Source organism: Phalaenopsis equestris, unplaced genomic scaffold (assembly GCF_001263595.1).
Source record: "Phalaenopsis equestris unplaced genomic scaffold, ASM126359v1 Scaffold000002, whole genome shotgun sequence".
Classification (NCBI taxonomy): Eukaryota; Viridiplantae; Streptophyta; class Magnoliopsida; order Asparagales; family Orchidaceae; genus Phalaenopsis; species Phalaenopsis equestris.
The window spans coordinates 43,309,779-43,315,258 of record NW_018164444.1 but is presented as its reverse complement, the minus strand read 5'-3'; the positions used below and the strand labels follow the sequence as shown (position 1 = coordinate 43,315,258).

The following is a 5,480-nucleotide window of genomic DNA, read 5'->3' as shown; positions in this document are numbered from 1 at the left end:
CTCTCTCTCTAGTTTTGCCAAAGCAAATAAAGGAAGGAACAGAGAAGAAAGAAAAAGCAAGAGCTTATTTCATGCAAGGAACCTATAGAGACTAGGCTGCTGCTTCCTCTGCCACAGTAGCAAATAACACCAAAATTAAATGTGGGGCATTGTTCTTCACGTGGGAAACACAAAATCCAAACAAAATCTAAGCAAAGATCCCGGAGCAAGAGCTCAGAGCCAGAGAGGTTTAAAGGAAAAGTAAATTAATTTGGGGGTCTTAAAGAAAAAGTAGCCATGGGGGCTATTAGGACAGCAACTGAATGAGAGGGACAACAGATTTTGAAGAGAACATAGCTAAAGTCAATAGAGCGAGAGAGAGAGAGAGAGAAGACAGAAGGCTCACATGACATTCCGACTTTCCTACAATTCCCCCATTAAGTGCTTCATTAAAGCCCTCATCCTCCTTTCCCTACTCCCTGCTAACTTCCAACGTTTCGTATGCTTTTGCTTTAGCTCCTCAAAACCTTTTGCCTCTCTCTCCCTCTCTCTCTTCTTGAGAGGTCAACATCCAAATGGGACTGTGTCGTAAGTCCTAATCAGCTGAGATGCACTTACATCCCACTTGTCCTTAAAAGATCCAAGATCCTAAGGTCGCTCATTCTCCAACGCCTCTATTCCTCACTTCCCCATCGTTGATTCTCATCTGGGAAATGGGATGCCTCCCCATTTTGGTTTTCGCACGAACATGTACGCCTGTAATCACCTCTACTATCATATGCTTTGACCCCACTAAATCTTTTTCCATCATTGAATGCTCAAGTATTCATCTTTAAAATTATTCCATTACTGACTGGTTCACAGTCCAGCTTCTAATAATTATCATTAAGGAAAAACTTTATTTTTATCTCGCTTAATTTTCACTGATGACGAGGAAAATAATAATTGTTTAGATAATTTTATCAGCATCGGTTAACATTCGACAAATTCCTTCCTACTTTTGTACCATATAATCCATTTCGGTGGAACTTATTTGTGCCTCCCAACAACAATACATCCACATTTCAAGTTCAAAAATTAATCAAAAACAAAACATCATGTTTAGCCAGAGCTACCCAGTTTCTTACATGATTTCAATCTTGATTCAGGGGACCAGGTTAAGACGTTAACTAACACTTCTTTACTGTAATCGGTAAAATTTTGAATAAGGTATGATTTAAGTAGTTTTGCGATCAGAAAACAGGGCATATTAAATGAACATCAAAATAACTTTAGGTGCCATAAACCCCTTTCTTCTTTGAAGTAAGACAGCTGGAAGGTTGCATGCTGAAGGCAAAATTGCCCGCTTAGGTTGGAGTGAGTAATGGGATAATTAAAGCCTGCAAGGAGCATTAATAAAAAGACGAAAATAACCAAAACAATAGGGCCTCAAGTCTGCAACAGAGCACCATTTGTGAGATAGAATACTTATCACATGAGTCCAAGATGGTGCGGGAGCTCAACCATGAAGCCGACGCGTAGAATGCTCTCACATTCCCCTCTGTACTGTGTGATTAAAGAAACCTGGGTGAAGTGGACATGCCCTTCAATGCAAAAGTGGTTTTTGAAGCGCTACCCAGCCTGTCACCTTGCCAATGCTGATAAAGGACGGCAAGTGAGTTATGTTGCTTCCTTCATTTTTTGCTTTTTTTTTTTTTTTTTCCATTTCTGCCGTTCTGCTATTAATCCACCCTAATCCCTCTTACCGTTACTCCTTTCAGCTATCTTGAAAAAGCCTGATATGAAGAGCTAAGAAGATGCTAATTAGGACAAGATTATCTTAAGAACACCTTTTCTGAATACATGTAAGGATCGTCACCTACGATTAACTATTTTTATGTCATTTTGTTGTTTAATATATTTAAAAATGAATATCATTTCCTCGCTACAAGCAAAAGGCTAGATACTGCAATAAATAGTACCGCTGATTGAGTGCTAGTCTGGAGCCAAGGTAAAAGCTTATTGTACTAGTTTCCACCTCTTCAACCGCTAAACTCGTTTCAAAGCCTTGAGACACCACCAACCCAAACTCTGGCTCACTGGAGCATGGCTAAATGGCTTTAAACTTTGGCTAGCATTAGGTTCAGACTTCAGATGCACCAACTATGGCTTATGGTAAAGGTCTGCTTTGAGTTTTTTTTTTTTTTTAAGTTTTTTTAAAGTTTATTCAATATTTTTATGTATTTTTTAAAATAAATTAAATTATTAAAAAATAGCTGAGAATAACTTTTAAATATTTTGAGTATTTTTAAAAATAACTAACACTATCATCCACTTGCTTGCCTCCCCGCTGCAACTAGCCACCGTCGGTCGTCAGTGTCCGCCGTTACCACATAATCAATTTACTCAATATTTAATAAAAATTAAAACATATTGTTAACATAGTTGATGTGTGCTAGAAGAATTGCGGTGTTAGAGTAAAGAATTATAGGCTTAGCGTCGTACGAGAATACATACACTCATATAAAAGAAAACAAGGTCTCAACCAATTGAAATGTTCCTCTATGAGTTGGTTTCACTATGAGTTGGTGATTATAAGTACAGTTCATTATCTCTTAAGCAAGAAAGTGTTATACAGCTTCTAAAGTCGCAATGCTAATGCACAGAAAAACTTGTTGCTCCACACTAAGGGGCGCTCAGAATGGGAAGTAATTGTTGGAGCCTAAATACACGACTTTCGGGATCGACCCGACGTTCAGCAACATGCACTCCTTTGTAGGTTGGTACATAATTTTGTGGTGTCGATTGTTGCTTCGTATGGGGTTTCACCATTAGGAGTGGGCGGCGATCGATGGTGATCGATGGTGGTCGACCCGACGAGCGGTGGTCGACTTTGGTCAGCAGCTGCAGAAGCAAAAAGTGTTCTTCGGATTGTCGACTTTGGCCAGCAGCTGCAGAAGCAAAAAGTGTTCTTCGGATTGTCGGTGCAGAATGTCGAACTGCAACTCCTCTTCTCCAAGATTTGGGCTTCCTCTGGCTTAGGTTATATCCTCCTCTCAAGAGGGGATAAAGCTTCATTTATAGAGTCGAGATTATAAATAAGAAGAGAATCCATACCACTTTAATCGGACGGTCAAGAAAAATTCCCTAGATCAGACAGTCTTCTATGAACATTTAGTTGTCTTAATGATGTCGAAATTGAGTCATTTTAGGCTCGTTGGATTTGAATATAAGCATGTTATATTTGGAATTTGTTTAGCATTCCAATTATGCACCAAAAGTTTACTAAAGCAATTTATCAGCTTGAGTTGACTTGGATATGACCAAGTTTAATATCATTGGGTCCGTGTTATCAAGCTGGTTAGTTTGACTTTAAATTTGTTTAAATCTTCTAAACAACTTTTAATCAATGTTTCTCGCTAAAAAAAATTTACCATGAGATTTGTGTCATGCATCAAAATTTGTGCAAAATGATGAAAATTTGTTGATGTCATATTAACAATAACATGTTATACTTCAAAGAAAATCAGAACATAAAAAAAGAAAATAAAAACAAAAAATATAAAAAGAAAACAGTGATGGCAAATGATTCCCAAAGTTGTAGTTCCAAAGTCATGGCATGCAAAGAAAGAGCAGGAGGCTATATTTAGTAAAACTGACAATTTGCGCCTTGGTAAATGGTCAGGCCCGCCACAAAAGCCCACAGTTAGCCATATTGTCCTCGCCCTAATTGGCAAGGAATATAATGAGACCAATGACAAACTTCCTATGGAGCGAATAAATACACAAACAAGCCACTAACCATGTATAAATAATGATACAACAAAATGATATATTGAAAAAATAATAATAAACATAATAAATGCTCATTTATTTTGGGGCTATATGGGGCCTTGAAAGATTTCAGGGACCTTCGAACAATTAGAGAGAATTCCTAATAGCATTTTGTAGTGGAATTATCATATGATTTGATGCAAGTGAGATATATTTTTCTCTGGGCCCAATTTGAAATAAGGAAATCCATTCTTTTGAGAAAGTGGTAAATAAGGTAGTAGTAAAGCTGGCAATTTGGAAGCAAGCTACTTAAATTTGGCAAACCTGGACATGACATAAAACTGTACAAAGAAGCAACAACTGCGTGCCTTCTGAGTTTTAATTGCCACGCATTTATCCCTATTTTAATAAATATGATATTACATTAAAGAAGAAAAATGATGAATAAAAGGTTAAGTAATAGGGAGGGGGATTGATGAGCTCCTTAAATCTCTACCAAATTTTCATCATTTTGATATACAGGATGTATGATCAGAGTGGCACACTATCATGAAACCTATTTGGATGGCATGTTGACATCCACAGCAGAACTTGAGCAGATAACCATGAAAGGGGAATTCGGTGTGAAAAGCTTTCATCAGAACAATTTATTTGAAACATAAATTCCTTGATTAATACACGCAAATCCAACGAACTGTTGGCTTTCCATCATTATTAAAATCAAGTTCTTGAAGCGATGAGAATCCTATGCAATGAAAAGAAGCAGACAAAAATAGAGACTAGCTGGCCGACTTCCAAGCTTCCAAGCTATAAAAAGCCAAAACTTATTACGGAAGTCTTCAAAAGAGCCAAACCCCCCATGATATTACACAAATGCTCTCTTTAAAATATGCATCTTTTGCAATGGCATTAATATGCGCACAAACGATAAACCTCTTCAAGCATTCGCAAGAGCTGAATACCCTATTAGATAATTACGAAAATATTAAAACTAACACATAATTCTTATGTATTTTTATATCTAACAGATAAACTTTAATTATTACATTTATACCACCCAAATCTTTCATCTCACATAAAAAAAACCACCATTTTACCTTTTAAAAAGTGAAATAAACCTTTTCATAAATAAAGGTGGCATGTAGGTAAAAATTGAAGTTTAGGTGTTGAATACTTTCCGAGGGGTAGGTCCAGTAATTCATGATACTACATGTTATTTTGACCCCCAATTAATGAATTAAGTTAAAAGGGCAATTTTGTAATGTGAGACACCGCCACCTACCACATCTCACCTACCGCTTACCTACCGCCCACCTACCTCCCACCTACCTCACACCTACCACTCTTGCTTCTATAAATAGAGAGGGTGTGAGACCTAGGAGAGCAAGGGGAAGAGATCTTAAGCTACCACAAAAGAGGAGAGAATAGCAATAGAGTTAGAGAGGAGGAGAGCATCTTGAGGCCTTGTATCAAGGTGTCGCTTGAGAGGGAGGCCATAGAAGGAAGATGAGGGCTCATCTCTATGTATAAGCTATGTATTCTCCATTTCTTTTACCTTAGTGAAATATTTGATTGATTCCCTCCCGTGGACGTAGATCCAGTTGGATCGAACCACGTAAACGATCTGTGTTTGCTTGTGTTCCTTTTTTCGTCTCATTTCTATGCTAGAAAGTACATATCTCACAACACAAAAGTTTGTCATAAACATGTTTTGCAGATGAAACTTAAATTTTTTTTTTTTTTCAAGG

At 37.4% G+C, this 5,480-nt stretch overlaps 1 long non-coding RNA gene across 1 annotated transcript in view; it reads right to left on the bottom strand.

Moving 5' to 3' along the window:
* Positions 1 to 3,453: 3,453 nt before the first annotated feature.
* The window catches only part of LOC110039526, a 33,163-nt gene continuing 31,136 nt past the window's right edge, over positions 3,454 to 5,480 (bottom strand). Inside the window, exon 3 of the long non-coding RNA XR_002295534.1 lies at positions 3,454 to 3,684. This is a non-coding gene — a long non-coding RNA (uncharacterized LOC110039526). The remainder of the gene's footprint in view (positions 3,685 to 5,480) is intronic.